At 47.5% G+C, this 20,478-nt stretch overlaps 1 protein-coding gene and 1 long non-coding RNA gene across 3 annotated transcripts in view; one reads left to right on the plus strand and one right to left on the minus strand.

The window, feature by feature from the left end:
* The window catches only part of LOC120621417 (uncharacterized), a 39,089-nt gene extending 38,021 nt beyond the window's left edge, over positions 1 to 1,068 (minus strand). The window contains exons 1-2 of one of the 2 annotated variants that reach the window (XR_005658149.1): positions 972 to 1,068; positions 455 to 639 (exon numbers count right to left, since the gene is read on the minus strand). This is a non-coding gene — a long non-coding RNA (uncharacterized LOC120621417). Of the gene's footprint in view, positions 1 to 454 lie in introns of both variants that reach the window. The other variant, XR_005658148.1, reaches the window with a different exon arrangement.
* Positions 1 to 20,478, plus strand: part of FBLN2 (fibulin 2) — a 96,936-nt gene that overhangs the window by 3,173 nt on the left and 73,285 nt on the right. The gene's annotated exons all lie outside the window — the stretch shown is intronic.

Genomic DNA, 20,478 nt, shown 5'->3' on the forward strand with positions numbered 1-20,478 from the left:
CTATTGCCCCTCGGTCGCGAGGCCCGGTCACCTCCACCCCCACCATCCCCTTCTGTAGAAGGGAAGACTGGAATCCTAGGTCAGGCACCACCCCCGCCTGCACAGATCCTCAGCCTCCCACCGAGTCACACTCACTGCCATACACCAGCAGAAGTTCCTGCACACTCAGCGTGGGCACACCCGCCGCTATCTCTGTCACCCCATTCTCCTGGTCTCTTAGTCCAACGCTTAGAACACACCTCCCCCCAAGTCTCTCTTACACATTTGGGCTTCTCACACTTGGATCTTTTGTTCACACATGCTTCATACACACGTGCCTTGCACACGGACGTCTTCCAGACATATGTGCCTCTTTATCAAAAGGTTATGTTTCTGTTAAATGAGTGTGCAGCTCTAAGATACATTCATGTCTGCCACACATGTCTATCAAGCATGCCCCTCACATGTCACATACCTGGTATCACAAACAGTCCCGTGAATCTTGCACACAGTCACATACGCTAACAACTTGATGGTCCCAGGCGTTTCTTCACACGTCCCGCCTCCATGGGCACAGTGCTGGGGCTATCCCGAGTGAGGTAGGTTTCAGGGTAGGGGAAGGCTCTTGGATGAGGCTTCCTTAAGGTTGGGTCTGGGTGGCTGTGGGGAGCACAGGGAAGGGGCTTAGTCTGCAGGGGTGTGCCTGACTCTGCCAGCCTCCCCACTCCTCATCACCGCCTCACCTTCTCTCCCTCCCACCTCTCCTAAGGAGGGGTGCCTTCCTTCCCTTCTTTACTGACACTTTACTTGTGACAGCCACTTGGACTGGTCCAAAGCTGGTCTGAGCCAGCAGATGTGACCATGACAGTCCAGAAAAGAAAAAAGATTTGGGTGCTGGTTATCATCTAGAGCCCTTGAATAAGCGAGCCTCAGTGGATGGTCCTGGCACTGGCTGGTGTTTGTGGCTGAATAATTGGGTCTCTGGGCCTCACATGCAAATTGAGGGTGAAGATCTCCACCAGAAGGAAGGGAGGGTCTGGGAACTGTTGTCCTCACTGATCCCTTCTCTCCTGTGTCCAAAGCTGTGTGATCAGGGAGTGGGCAGGGGATAAATGAAGTCAAGGAATCTTGTTCCTTTGGTGCAAACCTGCCAGCTCTGGTTGTGGCTGGCCTTGCATGTTTTGTTTGGCTCTTACCATGTTATTATTATTTTTGAAAATGTAATTAGTTGCCAGCATTTACAAATTGGCAGGTTTTACATAAAAGTCCGGATTTCCATCTTCTCTTGAAAAATCACAAGGTCTGGCACCTCGGAGTCCACATCTCTTCATGATGCCCATTGGCTGGTGCTGCCTGCCTGCTGCCACTGGGAGTGGAGCAGGAACACCATTTGACCACATTCCCCACCCAGCCTGCTTGCACATTCTTGGCTCCTGCCTGGCCTGCATAGGCCTCTACGTTGGTTATGCCTACTATATAGACAGGACGGTTTTTGCTGTATGCCCAAAGTGGGCATAGGCTAGTCCCTTCATGCCTGGCTGGGAAGCTTTGAGTGAGCCTCCTACTGTTCAAGTCCTTAGTCATTAGAGCATTGAAGGGCATGCCAGGGGCCTGAACCTCAGGGCATTCTGTGATGGTTGGCAGGTACTTTCTGCTGGATTGTAGGAGACAGTGGCCTGGGGCCCCATGAGAGGAAGGAAGTGATCTCAGAGTAAGGCCTCATCCATTGCTTTTCTTTCCAGATCTTCTCAACAGTCCTGCAAGGTCGCATTCTTACCCCCACTTGAAAGATGGGGAAACTGAGGCTCAGAAAGGGTCTCCTAACAAGCAAAGGGTAGAGCTGGGATTTCAGCTGAGGTTTTCCTGACCCTAAAGCCATGCTCTTTGTTCCTGCTAAGTGCATCCATGAGTTGAAGGACTTGGTCTCATTGACCCTCAGCAAATTTCATGAATCAGGTCCACATGTGACACACAGTAGGTACTTACTATGTACTTGTGGAACAACTGAGAGAAGTGAAGCTGCATTCTCTGAAGAGGTCAAGGTGGAGCTAAATTCAGGGCCTAAGATGAAGATCTCACATGGCCTACATGACTACAAAGGTTTCTTTGAATTAGCCTGAAAGCCCAGTCAGTTTCCTGCTCTGGTCTTGATGGTCAAGTTCAGTGTGATCCTGTGTCCACCAGGGTGGAGATGTCTCTTGAGTCTGCATGGCCTCGGGGGCATTGTGGTGTGTCCTACTGGACATCAGATTCAATGTTTGCCCTATATTTCAGGGCTGTAGGTATGAGCATTTTTCTCTTAAACCCCTGGTAGGCCCTGGTGGATGAGATGCCTTATAAGGAGGGACTCAGGCAGAGGAGGGGTGGCTCTCACCTCCTGGCTGGCTTGCACTCTGATGGGTGGCATGGAGTAGGGCAGCTGCTGAGTTATTTTAAGTCCTAGTTCCCATGACTCTCTGCTCTCGTTTGCCATGTGCATGTGGCTGAATTAATGTAAGCTAAGGGCCACCATGATATGTGGCCTCCTGGAAGTTTGTTGACTGACTGAGGACCAGTCTTCAGTGGCACATGGAACTTGGAAATGGTGGACAGTGCCCAGCCTTTTCCTTGTACCTCCTGAAGGTTTAATTTTCTGCTGGGGAGGCAGGTGCTGGACCTGAGTGCATAAGGTGGTACAGAGGGCCTGTCCCTCTCTTTTCTGGGCCTTAGTCTTCCCTCTTGTAACGTAGGTAATGTCTGATGGTTTATCAGTGCTCATGGTCCTTTAGAGGAGAGATGGGGATAGAATCCTGGGGTCTGCTGGCCAGAAGGCAGTTGGGTATAGTCCTCTTTTCTGGCTTTCTGAACTCTTGGGCACCCCCAGCTGAAGGCCTTGCCCTGGGATGTAGTTTCAGCCTGTGACAGGATTCTCAGTGCTGTGGTCTGCCAGCCCACGACCTCCTTGAGGGCCATCAAGACTAATTGTAATAGGCAGGAGCTGCTGCAGGAGCCTGGCTGTCCTGGACTGAGAGTGGAAGTCACATGAAACTAGACATAGTCTGGGTAGAGAGCTCATGGTGGGCAACACAGACACTGTCTTTGCTCTCATGCAGTTTATATTCTAGTTGGAGGGGCAGAGGTGACGTAAATCGGTCAACAAAGGAATGAATGAAGTTGATTTCCCACAGGCATAGATGCTGTAAATGAGCTTAAGCCAGCAGGGCAACCAAAGTCGGATGGGCAAGGAAGGTCCCTTTGAGAAGGGCAATTCTGAGCTGAGACCAGAGTGGTGAGGGAGAATGTGCAACAGAGGGCATAGCTAGTGTAAAGGGCCTGAGGCGAGACCCTGCTTGGTATGTGTGAGGGACAGAGTAGGAGGAGGCTAGAGTAGATGAGGGATGGCAGAGAGGGGCCAGGTGTAGGGAGATAGAAAGCTGCTATGAAGTTTTGAGCCAGGGAATGATGAGAATCGATTTCTGTTTTAAGACACCTTCCCTAGCTGCAAGATCAAGAGACTTTGTGCCTTCATGGAGAGGATGTTGGCAGAAGTGCTGAGCTGCCTCATAACTGTTCATTAGAGCCAGCCCTGTGCCAGATTCTGTGCGGGGGCAGTTCTCATTCTTAAAAATGGCAGGTGGGGGACCTGCCAACAGACATTTGAGATCCAGCGTAACACACCCTGCGTAAATAGATGCGGGTGCAGCCTTACAATGAAACATTATTGCAGCTATGAAAAATGGGAATGCTCTTTCTGTAAAGATCTCTAGGATCTACTAAGAGAGTAAAATAAGGTGCTGAATGGTATGTAAAGCATGCTACCTCTTATGTAAAATGAGAAATAGAAATTCACATTTACTTGGATGTGCATAAACAAACTGAGAGAAGACACCAAGATTGTATCTTACGGTGGTTACCTATGGTTACCTGTGGTTGCCTAGGGAGGCAGCGGACAAGGGTGTAAGAATGAGGTGACACTTCTCAGTGTACCTTTTTATATTTTCTGGTTGTTGAACCATGTGATTGTATTGCCTGTTTAAAACATTACACTAAATTCAAAAGCAGCTGGGCAGTTGGTGAGTGACTGTTCATTTTTGAGTTTTAAGTGGAAATGTTTAAGGATGGTTTTTAAATTCCCTGCTTTACTGACCTTGTAGTGGAACACACTGACTTCTTTCTGGCTTGGTATACAAAAGTTTCCACTGCGATTAAAATTAGATGGTTTCAAAGTCACTTTTTTTTACAAAGTTTGGCAAAATGGACAAAAGAAAACACCATTTCTCTCTCCCCCTTTTCTTATGTGTGTTTCGCCTGGTGGTTTGGTTGCTGGCTCCTTCTGGGGAGGGCGCCACAGCACTTATCATTCTGTTTTGAGCCTGTTTCCACAGATTACTGACTGGGAGACTAGCGACAGGTCCAGACCCCATGGAGGCTGAAGCAGAGATCAGTGGGTACAGGGAAGTCCCCATTTTGGCATCCTACCAAGTTCATATTCCAGCTCTGCCACTCATAGATTGTGCTCTCTTCAGGCCAGTGACTCACCCCTCTAAACCTCAGCCTCCCTCATCTGTAAAATGGGTACCATAACCTATATCTCTTAAGATTGTTGGAATGAGGTATGAGACCACTCATTCAGCAGAGATTTATTGAGCACCTTCTGGGTGCTGGTCACTGTTCTGAATGCTGGGAACAAAGCAGTGATAAAGGCAACTCCTCTGCCCCCACAGAGCTTGCTCCCTGGCGGGTAATGTATATGGGAGACAAATGGTTGCTCGCTGTGGTGTGCTGTGCTGGCTGTGCCTGCAAGGAAGAGCAGACAAGCCAAGCCAAACGGTCTGAGGCTGGGAGTGGGGGTAGGGCTATTTTAGGGAGAGTGTCAGATCCTGGGTGCAGTGTAGACATTAGGGCAGAGGACACAGCAGGTGTAAATGATGGGGAGCAGCTGGAGGACAGGACACCTGTGAGCAAGGAGAGTGGTCAGGGGGCAGGCCGAGTCTGGGGTTTTGATTTTATTCTGGATGTGATGAGGGTTCAATTTCGGGAGTGGGAGGTCTGACTGAGATTTTAAAGCTTTCCCACAGCACAGCTGGCTTGGAGGATCAGGCTGGGACTTATAGCCAGGCCTTACTGGACAGCGGGGAGTTGTGGCCTTCCTCCAGAAGGGTCAGCATCCCTGACCAGCAGTTGTTGGGAGCAGTCAGGGAGAGGTTTGTGTAGTTGAGGTTTTTGCTTAGTGGCTCTCTGGACATCCATGCCAGGCATGTGTGACCAAGGCTTTGGGTTCTCTCTCTCACACGCAGCGCTAGCCGTGGACTCTAGTATGAGCCATCCCATGGTCCCTCCCATGGCCATCTTGAGGGCCCCAGAGACTCACACAGGCAGTTCTGAAATTCTTTGGTCAGGGCTGTCCTGGAGTAGAGCACAGAGGCTCTGAGAGCCAGGAAGGCATCCAGCCAAAGCTGGGGTGGTCAGCAGGGAGGGCTTCCTGGAGGACTGCTGCTGGCACTGTGATGTGAAGGTAGAGGGGTGAGGGAGACACAGGGACAGAAGAAAACCCAGCTTTTCTTGGAGAGGTGGGTTGGAGGGGAAGTTGGGGGGAGGAAGAGCTGGAGCCAGGTCTGTCCACCTCCAGGTTCTGTCCTGGCAGGCTGCCTCTTGATTACAGGGTACCACTGGCACGCACACACCATTAATTCACCTTCTCTAGGCTGGTCTCTTTCCAAGGCTCCTCTCAGGCCAAGCCATGTGTCGTTTTGCACCATTGTCCTCACAGTTATTGGAATTTGGAAACACTGCAAAAATGACTCTGTCTTCTCATATATGGAGAGTGTTGCAATGAAAGTGCTGGTTTAGGGAAAGGTTATTTCCTTCCTCAAGGGTGGGGAGACTGGCTTTTTGTAGGGGGCTGTATTGTAGGCCAGAGTGACCCCGCCCAAGTTACAGTGCTGGCGAGGAAGTGGTGTTGCCTGCCTGCCTGGGGCTGGGGGATGCTGGGAGTCTTGGCCTGGCCAACAGGGTAGAGGCCAATGAGCACCCATGTGCCTGGGGAGCGGATGGCTGCTTGTAGGCACAGGAGGCGTTTGCCTTGAGGTAGACCCTGTTGGCGTCAGGTCAGCTCATCTCTTGGGCCCTCAGTTTCTTCATCTGTGAATTAGGGATAACCTAACTCTCTCTGCTGTCATTTAGTCCCCAGGAATGGCAAGAAATATGGGGAGAGGGCTCTGAAGTGTGGAGTGACAGTGGAGTTAAGGCCCAGCCAGGTGTGTGGGAAGCACAGGGATACTGGTCCCTGCCTAGCCTGAGTCATGTGACTCTGGATAATAAGCCTCAACGTCTCCATCTGTAAAAGGAGCCTGATGGTAATGCCTACCTAGTAGGGGTGGTGTGAAGACTGAGGATGTATGGAAAGCCCCAAGTGTGGCTTTGGCAAGTATATGGTACTTAATTATTACATGGTCACACTCTCCTGTCAGTTTTCTCTATTCTGATTACTGAGATGCCATTGTTTGCATTGGGGCCAGCCCTGGGCTGTGTGGTCAGGACACACCAGATCTTGATAAGGCTTCCAGAGTTCTTCCTTCTTCAGACTGGGTCTCCCATCCTGGCCCTAAATTCCCAGTTGTGAATTTGGTCACCAAGTGAGCTTTTGGTGATCCAGAAAATACTCTTTTTAGAGTCTACTCACAATGAAAACACAGCATTAAAAAATATTCTGATAGAGACCTCTCGGGACTCCTGAGAATGCCCGCCCTAGCCTCCCCGCAACTCCACCATGAGTCTGTGGCTTGTAGTCAGAGTCATAGAGAGCCAGGGAAGGGTCTTGAGCAGGAGAGTGTAGCCCACTGGGGAATATATTAGATGGGCAGAGTGGGGACTGTGTGGAGGCAGGACAGGGACCCCTGAGGATCAGGGTCAGCTCAGAAAACGGTTGGTCTTGACACATTCTATCCTCTTGAAAACACAACCACACTGTACCCTGTACTGTTCTTGATCCCTGCTTCTCCACTCCACCCTGACTACCCCCCCTCCCCACTGCTCATTACTTCTTCACTGGCTGAGCATCTCAATGTCTCTTTCTGTTCCCCTGCATATCTTCAGAGCAGATTAAATCTGCCACCTTGTCTGACTAGGGGCACCCCCAGGGTGCTACTGTTATCTGATTACAGGGTTGATAGAAGCAGGCTCCATGGGGGCCCTGAGCCCTTTCTTGGGAAGAATCCAGTGGGTGTTGACTTCCTCTTCTGATAAAGGGAGTATTAGCATAATTGTATCTATTGTCCTGCCTTCTATGCCTTTACATTATTATACTGAATATATTTTTTAAAATCTATTCCCTGTTTTATACTTATTTTAAAAAGAGACTTTTATAACAACTGTAGATAGAAATAGAAATCAGGATCACTCGCCCTGAATCAGCAATAACCAGTAATATAAGGTTAACAGCTACAAAGCAGGACTAAATCCTTGCCACCTTCTGTTCCCTGCCTCAGCCTTGAGCCAGTTAGTCATGCCCTCTCTTTGTTAAAAAGGAAGATTGGCAAGTTTTAAGGAGATGTTCACAGCATTGAGAGTTTTCTATCATCGTGATTGGTTAAAAGAGAATATGAAGAGGGTGAAGGGGATCATTACCCTGGGGCCTTGTCCTGAGATCTAATCTCACAGAGTATGGTTATCTCTAGCCCTACTTGGAAAGGTCCCTATGGCTGGTTATCACATACCTCACATCTTCCTGGGACCCCACCCACTTTCTGGGCCCTCCTTAGCATGTTTTTGCTGGGCGGGGCCGTCAGAGGAGGGAAGAACCACTCTAGCTAGGATGTTTTCTCCAAAACTAAGTCCTCGGGTTTTCAGGTGGTGGCTGGTGCTCATTCTCATGCAGGGGCTGTCTCCTACATCCCTCAGCTCTGCACCCTATGTTCTGCCTTTGCAGAGCCCTGGAGGTGAATGTTAGCCTGGGGCGTCCTGCAGCCTGGAGTCCATGTCAGGGGAAAGCAGGCCAGCTGAGACTTAGACTAGGGCTACAGTTCTGAGAGAGGGGAGTGCAGACTGACAAGGTGAGGCTGGGCCAGGATTCTTGGAGGAGGTGGGGATCTAGGCCTGGCCAAATGGGAAAGTTCCTTGTAAACCGTAAATTGCTGAGCTCAGGTGAGTGAAGGTCATTAATATTACTTTTCATGGGTAATACCAGTGACACCCACAGTATTGGCTGGTTGGCCCTTAATTAGCTACAGGACCTGGTGTGAGGAAAATTTGCTACAGTCCTCTTGCTACACCCTCCCCCACACGTGTTTTCTTGAATTGAGTATCCAATCTCCTGCTTTCAGGAGAGCAGGAAATTGCTGGGGATGGAAACATGGTGACATTAGCTGCCTGTCCCTGAAATCTCCCACCATAACCCCAAGGCCACATGTGCCTGACCCAGTTATACTCCCTTGGAATGGCTGTGGCTTCTGTTGCATGGGGTAGGAGGAGTGGTCCCTCAGCATGTAGACTGGGTAGCCCACACGTGGCCCAGGCTCCATTCCTCACAGTGCTGCAACTAGGGTCTCCAGTGCCACCAGGACTGCCTCATACTCATCTGTCTTTGTCTTTGATTTTCTCTGTGAGCCTGGTTGATTCTCTCAAAATGATTTAAAGATGCCCACCTTCAGCTTGGAGGCCTCCTGTCTCATAGTTTTTTTCTACTAGAGATGGTCCATGGGTTTTTTTTTTTGTTTTTGTTTTTGGTTCTAGGTCAAAGTCCTGGGAAAGAGCTCTGATTGGCCCAGCCCTACCCTGGGCTAATTGGCTGTGGCCAGGGGCGGGATACCAAGTCATGATATTGACAAGGCTTTAGGGGCATATCTCCAGTCATTCTCTGACTGGAATGGGCTTCGAGCGAAGCAGGCTGCTGGCCCAAGAGGTGTATACTGCAGGGACGAAGTTTTGTAACTCCAGAAACTCAAACATTCTTAGAGTCTAGTTAGCAACAGATATAGTACAGTTGCTATTTTTGCTTTCTTGTTACAGTTTTCAAGATTATTGGTTGCAGATGATAGAAAGTACAATACAACTTAAGCAAATAAGTCATGGAATTGAAATTCTAGCTTCAGGCTTGGCTGAATCCAGGGACTATGGTGCTGCTGTTAGGGCTATGTCTCCATTCTCCATGTTGTGTTTTTCTTAGGCAAGCTCTGCCATGTGGCAGTCAGGTGGCCCAGCAGCTCCAGGCTCACTCCTTTGGGCTCAGGAGCTTTAGCATGGGCTGGTGTGACTGGGTTGTTGACTGTCTCTTGATCAGTCGTTGTGGATGGGGGAAGGAAGCCTCTGGCCGTCCAGTGGTCCACATAGCCTGAGGATGGGAGAGAGTGGCTCGCTAGAGGAAAATTGGGGCTCTCTTACCAGGAGAAGGGGGCAGAGATCCATACAGCCTCTCTGGCATGCTCTACATAAATGGCCTGTACATTTCTTTCCCTGTCCCATCTCACATGGTGGACCCATACCAAAGAGAATGTGAGGATGTTATTTGCTTAACAGTAGCTCTTCACCAGCTGGTATAGTTCATGTTAAAATAGTCGGAGAGAGAAGGTGAGGGCTGTGGGGTCCAGACTTCTAGCCCAACCACAGTTACCTTGAGTAGTAAGAATATGGGCAGCGTCAGTTATTCTCTGAGAGTTTGTTTTAAACCTTTATTCTCTGAACTCTGAAGATTCAGGAACTCTGTGTACAGCATGCAGAGTGGTCAAAAGAGGCAGCCCTGAAATCTGAGTAAACAATTCCTGGAAGAGAGGATATTGAACTAGGTCTTTAGGGATGAACAGGAGTTTGCTAAGGGGCAGAAGGGTGTGCCTGGCAGAGAGAACAAAGGAATGGGCAGACTTGAGCTGTGAAAGATTTAGGGTAGCTGGGGCCAGTAATTGTTTTTTTCATATTGAATATGTATTGAATGCCTGTTGTTTGCCAGGTATGATGATAGGGTCTTTACATCATCTCTAGTCCTCTCTATGTTGCTAAGAGGCTGCTGTGATGGGGCCAATGTGCAGACGAAAGCTTGGCTGCTCAGGGGGGTCACATATCTGAGTCACCTAGCAGCCTAGGAGAAAAGCTGCGTTCCAATTTGAACCTTCATCTGTGGGAGTCCAGATCTTGATCCTGCCTCCTGTCTGTCTACGCTCTGGCAGTGGTGGCTGACAGCCTCTGGGGGGTCTGAGGTTATACCACAGCCTGGGCCAGAACCTATTTGCTGCACAATGGCTGCCCCACTGGCAGCCCTGAGAAATTCCTTAATTTCACAGCCGTGCAAATAAGTTGGGGCACTGGCATGGCAAAGGCCTGGGGCAGTTGCAGAGTTTCTCTGGTGGCGCCTTCTTCCAGATGCCTCAGCAGCTGAGGGAGCCGGGGTCTGCTGTCTGTCACTATCATCTTTGTTTCCTTTTGTCCCTTTCTGTCTGTTTGGCTTTTGGTCTCTGCTTCTCTCTGTCTCTTTTCACCTGTTGCTATTCTACTCCACCCCACTTCATCTAGAATTCCAGGCCTTGTGAGTCTAAAAAGAGATAAGGGCTTCCTTATGAGGGTGAATATGTACCATGGTTGGTACATGTGAGGCTCCCCACTGATGTGCCAGGTGACCTCAGGTAGGTTTTTGTTTACCTGTGAAGGCCCTTTTGGGATGAGTATTGATTGCACTCACATTTATAAGTCATTGTGTGTTCTGTGTCAGACCTGTGCTGGTGCCACACAAATTAATTAATCCACCCATCTCCACTTACCAACCAAAAGTATTCTTGTGTGTCCACATGGACCAGCCTCTGGATCAGGGCTGAGCAGGAGAGCAGGGCTCATGCCTCAGAGTCACAGTCCAATCAGGGAGACCAGCAGGCAGACACATCAGTATAAGGTGTCATCTCCTAGTGTGGGGAAGGCACCTGCCAGCCCTAGCCCCTAATGAGCATCCTATGGCTGGAGGGGAGGAAGCAGGAACTCTGAAATGCAGCCAAGAGCAGAATATGCCTGTCCAGGGTGGCAGGGCTGTCTGTACTGAGGTTTGACAGAAGTGGTGGTGTAGGAGCAGATGGGCTCCAATGGAGCTGTGACTGAAGTAGGGGAAGGGATGTGTCCAGGGAGCAGAAAGCAAGTCATGGGGGGACTGAGAAGGCAGTGTGGTCCAGGCAGAGGGGAGCGGGCAAAGGAGAGGAGAATGATCAGGGGCATTGGAGATCAGTGACCCACCACCTGGGGCTGGAGAAGAGGTGGGGACCCACCAGGTGAGGGCGCCCAGCACTTGCGTGTGCATGTACATGCATCCTCACATAGTCTCTCACACTCACACTGCCTATAGACTCAGACACACTTACAGATACTTAAACACACCTCACATGTACACACCCTCTCACACACTTACAGTTCATGCGCACATATGCTAACAGTCTTGCACAGTTACACCCACACTTATACCTCATACATACTACACCTTGCATGCACACACCCACTCCATATCCCCTTACATGCACACAGATGCATTCATACACCCAAACTAATTCTAATTCTGTCTTTCTCTCTCTCTCATACACACAAGTATCCTCATTCTTATAAAAAAGATTCTTGGTCTTTTGGCTTCCCTTGAAAAAAATTTTTTGTATCATAAAGAGAAAAGAAAGCAAGAGAATGTCTGCTTGAGCCCAGAGACAGGCTGGAAACCTGGTCTAGGCCCTTCTCCGGGGCTCTATTCCCAGCCCCAGATCAGTTCATTTTCTGCTGGTTTCTCAGCGTAGATGGACTCTGCACTGTACCTCTGGACTCAACTTCAGGGACTGGAGAAGGGGTGAAAGGGGCTGAGCCAAGATTTGGAAGGCTCTGGAGGATAGGTGGGCCCCAAAGTTTATCTCCTTCTTGCCTGCTGCAGACCTAAAATCTCACCTTGCTGTTCTCTTGGGGAGGCGTTAAATCCCTCCAAAGACCAGTTTATTCTCTGGAAGGGAAGATGGGTGAACTCATTCTCAGTGCCTACTAGGGAGGGGCCATTCCATAGGAGCCTAGTGGATGGTCCTCTTTGGCAGGAAAAACTTTTTTCTCAGTTTTAAATCACAAAATGTCAAATTTTATTGAATACTTTTTTTCCCCAGCATCTAGTGAGATAATCAAGTAAAATTTTTCTTTTAGTGAATTGCATTGATATCCTATTAAACTACCCTTGCATTCCTGAGGCAACTGCTTGGGCACAGTATATTATTATCTCTGTAATATGCTGCTGGACTCAATTTTCTGATATTTTATTTAGGATTTGGCAGCTAGATTCGTAAGTGAAACTGGTCTATATTTCTCTCGTTGCAGTATCCATGTCTGCTTTTGATATGTAGATTTTCCTAATCATATAAAATAAGAGGAGAAAGTATTTTTTCTTTTTCTAGGTCCTGGAACAATTTTTTAAAATAGAATAGAAATTATCAGCTTTGGATGTACCATGACTTGGGGCTAGTCTCTGTGATTGTTTTAAATTTAATCCCATAGCACCCTGTAAGAAGAAGGACCATCTATGTTTCTCATTTAACACACCAGAGAATGAGGCTCAGAGAGCCAGAGTCTCTGGTCTGTGGTCAGACAGTGGGAGGCGGCTCAACTGGGCTATGAATGCAGGCCAGGTGCAAGAATTGTTTGAGAGGCTGGCCTGTGGGAGATCCACTGACCTTGTTCTGAGTGTTTCCATGGGGGCTCAGAACAGTATTGACTGAGTGTTGAGAACTTGCCTAGCTCTACTAACCCACCTACTGGCCCACCTACCTATGTACCCACCGTTCATGCTTCCTCTTATCCCCTGACCCATTCATTACCTGCCCAGTTATCTAGCCATCCCTCGGCCATTTGTCCCTAGGCTGATGCACCCACCTATTAGCCCACCTTGTCATCTATGCATCCTTCATCTTTTCACCCATCTCTCCACTCACCCACCTTCCCATCCTTTTGTCCTCCATCTACCATCCATTTACTACCCATTTATCCATGATCTAACTACCATTCACTTGCTCACCCATCCATTTCTTTATCAACATCCCATCTACATACCACTTCATTTACCCTTCTCCTAATCTACCTCTCATCCGTCTCTCCTCCATATGCTACCTGCCCATTGAGCATCATCCATTCATCCACTCACCCATCCATTTGTCCGTCCGTCCGTCCATCCATCCATCCATCCATCCATCCAATCTACTCACCCCTGGGGCTTAGCCTTAAAATAGGTATGCAGAGATTCAGAATGGAGGGCACTCTGATTTGAAATAATGATACAAGCAAAAATGAAGGGCTGGGAACCAGAGTCTTCCAGTCTAGCAGGAATTGGGTAGTTGGAGGGCAACAGAGGGAAGTGGGTTAGTAAAGATAGGTGGGGGCTAGATGGTGAAGGACTTTGAATGTCACTATTTGGAGTTTTCACTTTTCCTTGGGCTAGGGGTCTTCAATCAGGGGTCGATGAGTAAGTTCCAGGAAATCTGAGCCTTCTAATATGATATATAACTGTATTTGCTATACATCCATATATCTGTTAAGACTCTCATTTGCAAGTGACAGAAAACCTGGTCCAAGTTAGCTTAAGTAAAATGGGTTTGTCTTGTTGTAAAGTTTAGATTTTCAGTTAGCTCCATCCAGGTGCTCAGCAGCTATCACTATGACTGTTTCTCTTTTTTCCACCTATTGACATTTTTTTTTTTTTTTAGTTCCAGCCTCAGACCTGACAAGATGGCTTCAGGGTTCCTCAGTGATAAATCATCTCGGGTCTAATACAATGGGAAAGAGAGAGGTTGTTTTACCCAGTGTCTCACTTGAATTGGTTCTCATGGGCTTAGATTGGCTTGGTGTCCATCCCTGAGTTAGGTGGTGTGAAAAGAATGAGAAGCACTGAAGTGATAGTGGAGTGGTCTGGACCCCAGAATGAAATCCAAGGGCTGTTCTTGGAAGCAGGATGGATATATGATGGGTGGTCAGAAAGTACCCCATGTCGACTACTATGCTTGGTTTGTATTTTCCCTTTTTCGGTATAGCAGGTGGATTATTCATAGCTTTTTCTCAGGTTCTCAAAGGGACCAGAGGTGATAAGGAACCATTTAAGGTTTTGAGTAGAGATGAGAGATCAGACAAGAAGTCTCCAGTGGCAGGACCATGGGCAAGTTGACAGAGAATGCCTTGAGATCTCACAGAGGGAGGGAGAGGAGAGGTCAAGGATGCAATGCCTGTCAGTCTGGGGCTGGGTGGAGGCCATGGGGATGCCAGGTGGGAATAGCAGTGAGCTCAGCTTTGGCTTCGGGTAGGGCCATTTCTCATCACTCCACCCTAGCAGTGTTTCCTCTTTCCAGAGTTGTGAATTGAGGGGAAGGAAAATATCAGCTCCTTCTTGGTGCCAGAAGCAACATTTTCTTTTCTCAAAGGTTGATTATAAGTCATGAACATTCATCTTTGTAATTTTTCTCCTGCTTATGTTGGTAATGAGATTAGTAATTATATATGCAGGGTCAGCTTTTACCCAGGGTTTAAGGAGCTTTTTATTCATCTTTCTTTTTTTCTTTTAGGGACAAGAGGGAAAGAGAGGGGAAAAAAACCTGTCTATTCCACTTGAGTGACATTTCCCAGTATTTTCATGAGCTTACCCATTGAAAATATACAGGGACTATTGAGTGTGTGGGAACACAGGGTTCATGGCATTCCACCTGGGGTCACACTGCTTGTCAGCACTTTGCATCCAGTGTTTGCTCAGAGACCCAGTGGTCGTTGTCCTCTTCGTCTCGGTCCCCGCCACCCCCCATCCCCGTGCTTTGGACCTAGCTCCTCTCTCCTCCTCTGGGATCTCAGGCCATCCCACCTGTGCCTTCTGCTTTGCCTGTCTCTCCTCTAGCCTGGTTTGCACAGGCTCTGAAAGGACCCAGGCCTCTTCCCTAACCCTCTGCCCTGTAGCCTGACTTTCATAGCCTGACTTGCCTTTTTGCAAAGGATGCCATCAGTTATTCAGACTTTTGCCCACAAGGAAGTGAAGGAAAATGCCTTTAAAGACAGAATCCAAACTTGATCACTTTTCTTTTGATAATTTGTGACTATTTTTCACCTCCCTTCCCTCCTCTCCATTTCTTCTGCCAAAACTTTCTTGGCCTTTGTTTCCTTTTTCTGGACTGCTACAATTGGCTCTTTTTTTTTCTTTCTTTAAAAAGGCTCTTGTGAAAAATCACACATACAAAAATTACATAAAAACGTACAACCGAACAAGCCCTCACATAATCACCACCTGGGTGAATTAAGAGGACACTGCCCGCCCCCACAGTCTCCTGTGGACCTTCTCGATCTGCCTCCCTCTGCCTCAGTACCCACCACCAGATTTTTATGGTGATCATTTGTCTTGGCTTTCTTGTTCTGCCTCCTGTGTTTGCGTTCTCTAAATGACGTTTAGGTTTTACTTGGTTTTGCACTTTATGTGACTGGAATCTTCCATAGACTTTTTAAAAAGGGCATCTTTAGTCCTTTCTTGAATTCCCAGTGTGCTGCGACCTAGTGGTTGCCCCCACCACCCTGTTGGAGCAGAGTCCACTAAATGTCCTGGATGCTTTGCTGAGTCCCTGGGGCACTGGGTGTGGGTGACTGACCTTTCTTCTATTTCAAGCCTCTTCCGTCCTTGATTTTCATGTCACATCACCCACTTTTTCTCCTCTTGCTACTCACCTCCCTTCCCTTCTCTTGTTCCTTGCATGCCAGCTACAATGTGTCAAGCTGCTTCTTGCTTCAGGGCTATTGCATATGCTGTTCCCTCTACCTGGGATTCCATTCCCCAGATCTTTGCATGGCTACTACATTTTTGCCAGACAAGTTTCAGCTGAAGTGTCACCTCCTAAGTAAGGCCTGCTCTGACCATTCTTGCCCAAGGAGTGCTCCAGTCCCTCTCCTTCACAATGCCAACATTATCTTCTTATATATTTGTTCCTTGTCTCTTCCTTCCACCAGAATGATGGCCATATGAGGGTGAGACCTTTGTTGGCCTTGTTCACTGCCACATCCTAGTACCAATGATAGGGCCTGGCAGGTAGCAGGTGCCCAATGAATATTTACAAACTGATGGACACAGGTCATACTCCCTTGGCCAGATAGACCTGGGTTCAAATCCCTGTGTTACTTTTTACTGGTGATATGACTTTGGGGAGATCATTTCCCCTGTCTGGGCCTCAGTTTTCTTATCTGTAGAGCATGGTTAAAGAAAATAAACATCCCTGGAAACTCTCAGTCCAGTGTTTGGCATTGCGTCAGCACTGAGGAAGTGAGAGTTATAAATATGAACCTGATCAGCAGTTAAAATTCCTTCTAACATTTTGTGCCAACAATAAATTAATTTTTCCTAGTAAACTAGATGACTTCTCTTATCAGATGAGGAGCACCAGGTCATCCTCTAATTTCCCTTTTGACCTTGGCTGCCAGGAAGCTTACTACTAAGGGGAGGTCTCAGGAGTAGCCCTTATTTCCTGTTGGGTCATCAGTGCAGTTCGTTCTTTTCCTCTTTCTGTCCTTTTTATTATTTGCTTTTGGCTTTGTAGTACACCTGTTATTATTTTTTATTATGGCAAAATATACATAACATAAAACTGACTTTTAACTATTTTTAAGTGTCCTCTTCATTGGCATTAAGTACATTCAGATTGTTGCGGATCCATCACCACCGTCTCTCTCCAGAACTTTTTCATCTTGCAAAACTGAAAGTCTGTACCCATCAAACACTAACTCCCCATTCCCTCTCCCCGCCACCTCCCATGCCCCTGGCAGCCGCCATTCTCCTTTTCCGTCTATGAATTTGACTACCCCAGGGACCTCATATAAGTAGAATCACACAGCATTTGTCCTGTTGTATTTGGCTAAGTATAATAATAATGTCCTCAAGGTTCATCCATGGTCTAGCCTGTGTGGGAATTTCCTTCTTTTTTTAAGGCTGAAAAATATTTCATTGTATGTATAGACCACATTTTGTTTATCCATTCATCTGTTGATGGACACAGGTTAACTTTTTCCTCTTGGCTGTTATGAATAATGCTATGAATATGGGTGTACAAACACTATTTAAGTACATTACTTTCTTACCTTTCTGAGCCTGGGGCGAGCACAGACTGAATTATAAATTAAAGGTATTTTTTGGATGGTTTGTGGGACCAAGCTGTCTTCCTGCCTTCTGCCTGTGTGTATATACTTAGGTCTGTATGGCGACTCCGTGGTTACTGCTGATTTCTCGTCTGGTTCCCCCTCTCTTGAAGGTGCTCTCTGCCCCCAGCTGCCCCAGATGTTGGCTCACACCTGTGCCCTTCTCTAGATCCCCTCAGGTACCTGGGAGGTCACCTCCCCTCTTCCCCACACCTCGGCCCATGACCGACTGATGTTTCTATGAGTGGGATGAACCCTGGGGTGCCCCGTGGGATAAGGCTGGCACTAGGCTCCAGGGGAGGCCATATCTTTGCCCAGCTTTGTCACCTCTTCTATCATGCTTCCCTCTTTCCCTTCTGCTAATTCAAGAACCCATCTCAGGCTCTGCCTCTGGGGATTCTGGGCTAAGACAGTATGTAAATTTGTATTCCCTCCTATAGTTGTATGTCCTGTATGGCTGTGAGAATGCCACTGGATTCTGATATGATTGACATACTGATGCCTACGAGGTAGGAGTGGGCTCCTTGTGATGCAGGGCAGGGCAAATTTCCCTGAGTGTCGGGGGCAGCCCAAGCCCTGCACTGAGAGAAGAGGGTCCTTTGGTGGAGAGTGTAGAAAGAATTCAACACACATGCCAAAGTTAAAGAGAAAGTTTATTTAAAAAATGGTAATACTCCACAGAGTGTGGTCTCCTCAGAGGCAGAGTGTTCAGGGAATTCAGTTTATGTAGTATTCTTTAGTTCTCATTTCCTTTGATATGGACATTTAGTGAGGAAGGAGAAGGAGAAGGGGAAGAGTATGTAGCCTGAAAGGCCTGCTGGCAGTTCCCATCCTTTAATCCATAGGTTCCCCATGGTTTTAGCCATAATGAATGAATGATTTTATTTTGTGTAGGGCAGTCATTCAAAGACTGTTGTTTCTGGTTCTCCTTCACAGGTGTGGGGCATGGGTTGTTAGCAATCCCAGCAGAAATCTTCCTTTGTTCTGAAGGTTTCCTCCTGGCTTGGCTGCAGCAGAGTTGATCAGCATATTGCAGTCTCTGAATGTAGCTTGATTAATATTTTAATTATCTTGCCTTCTCCCTACATTACTTGGAAGGGGCAAAATTCCCAGGGTTCCACCACTTAGAGAATAGGCAGGTCCTAATCCAGGAAACTTGGACATTCTGGAGGAGACCTTGGGCAGGAGAAAGCAGGAACTCCCACCTCAGGGCCTCTCTCCTTTGGGTGTGGACAAGAGGAGCCCAAGGCCCAGGAAGGTCCAGGGGGATAGATAAGAACCAGGGAGCCCAGTGATGGCAGTGGAGAGTGAGCATTGATCACAATGGGTCAGTGACACCCTGCTGTTCTGCCCTTCTGATTTTCCTAGAGAAGTTGGGAATCCAGCTTCAGTGTAAAATGTTCTGATTTTAAATGTTATAAATCTCTGGTTGGACTTGGAGCAGAGTGCAGCCGTTTGGGGCAGGCGTCTGGGTGGAGCTGGGGACATTGCTGCCTTCCGGCATGCCAGGTGGTCTTGATTACTTATGTGTTTGTAACTGGTATTTCAACAAATGTCTTATATGTTTATTTCCCTTCCGTCATCCCCAGTTGTTTGAGAGTCCGTGTTTTGATGTAACTGCCTCATGTTTAAAAGAGAGATCCCCTGCAAATATTTAAAAAGTTTTCAAGCCATACCAGCACAAACCTGAGACTATTCATATCCAGGGTTGACTGGTAAAAATGTAGGGTGTTAAATTGGAATTTCAGATAAACAATGAATAAGTATGTTCCAAATATTGCACAGGACATACATACATTAAATAATTATGCATTGTTTATCTGAAATTTCACTGTAGCTACATGTCTTGTATTTTTATTTGCTAGCTCTGGCAAGCCTATTCTTGTCAGAATCTGAAGGTTCTGAGAACTGGAAAAAGGAAGAATTTCTATACCTTGTGATTTGAAGTCAAGTAAAGCAAGATCCCACTTTTAGTAATGACGTTACTGGTGATGAATTTGTGTCTCCCAAGGCTATCTGGGCCTCGCCAGCCCAGAGAGTTTTTTTTTTATCTAGGGCCTGCTATGGATGGGTATGAGGTTAATTTATCAAAGGAGGTGGTGTTACCTTACTGTAGGGATGTGTATTTGTGTTGTTACTATTTTTTTTGGAGGTGGGGAGCAGCAGTGAGAATGACAGAGAAGAGCTTGCAATGAGGATGAGTGAAGGCAGCTGAGGTTCAAGTAGCATCCTGAGGCACCGACATTGATATGCCACAGACCTCTGTCCCTGACCTTGCCTGCCCCCATTTGGCCTGTGGTGGGGGGCTGTCTCCACACAGCATACTCAGCCACCTGTCTCTGCAGATGCTCCCTGAGAATGGACCATCATTGAGTATCGTCTACCCTCCACAGCTCTGTCTTGCCTTGTTCAAGTTATGGCTTAAGAACCCAATCCAAGGCTACATCAGAATCCCTACTGCCCCTACCCACAGCAGGGATCTGGTCAACCAAGACCAAAGCTGTGACAGCCCAGGCTGTGACCTCAATCTGCCCTCAGCTCCTGCCTTGAGCCCACACTGGATCTTCAGCTTAATAGTCAAAGATTCACCCCATAGGCTGGATGCACTCCCAGACTGTGTGTTGGTGACTCCTCATCCTTCATTCTCACCTAAATACCAACTGCCTTTGTGACTTTTCATTATGGAGAGTGACAATCCAAAATATAGACAGCCAGAAAGGACATCCAGTCATCTTAGATTTCATAGTTGTTAACATTTTGCCATATCGCCTTTGATTATTTTTTTCATGCAGAAGTATGTTAGAGCATATTATAGACATGATGATATTTAAAATATTAATCTTTTAAAAAATGTCAGCCATCATGTCTTACAGAATGATCAGCTGTCCCTTGATATCACCTGGTCCTCAGTCCATCCTTGGAGTCCCTCAATTAGGCTCTGTGTCTCTTTCAGCTGGTTTTTCATGCTACATCCCATCAGGGATCCCACATGCATTGGATGATTATATCTCAGGCCTGTTTTAATCTAGAGCAGCTTCTCTCCCTGCTTTTCTTATGTGCTGAGGAGGAGGGCATTTGTCCTATAGAAATGCTCTACCTCTGAATGATTCTGCTTTTCATTGCGGCTTTGGATCCCAATGGTCTGATTACATTTTGCTGCTAACCAACTACCCTGACTACTAGGAGGCTGAAAGCAGTAATAGTCATATAATTTGCCCAGGAATTAGGTGAGGTTAGGCCAAGACCTACCCCACCCCCCTTTTTTTATAGCTCCATCTGGCCATTTAATGGGGATATTGGTGGTATTCACCTGCTTCCCTGCTGAGAGAGCCTCCCACATAGGCTCACGTATACATCCAGCACTGTGACCTGGAGTAGTGGACCAGCATG

The sequence above is a fragment of the Pteropus medius genome, unplaced genomic scaffold (assembly GCF_902729225.1).
Source record: "Pteropus medius unplaced genomic scaffold, Ma_sr-lr_union100, whole genome shotgun sequence".
NCBI lineage: Eukaryota > Metazoa > Chordata > Mammalia > Chiroptera > Pteropodidae > Pteropus > Pteropus medius.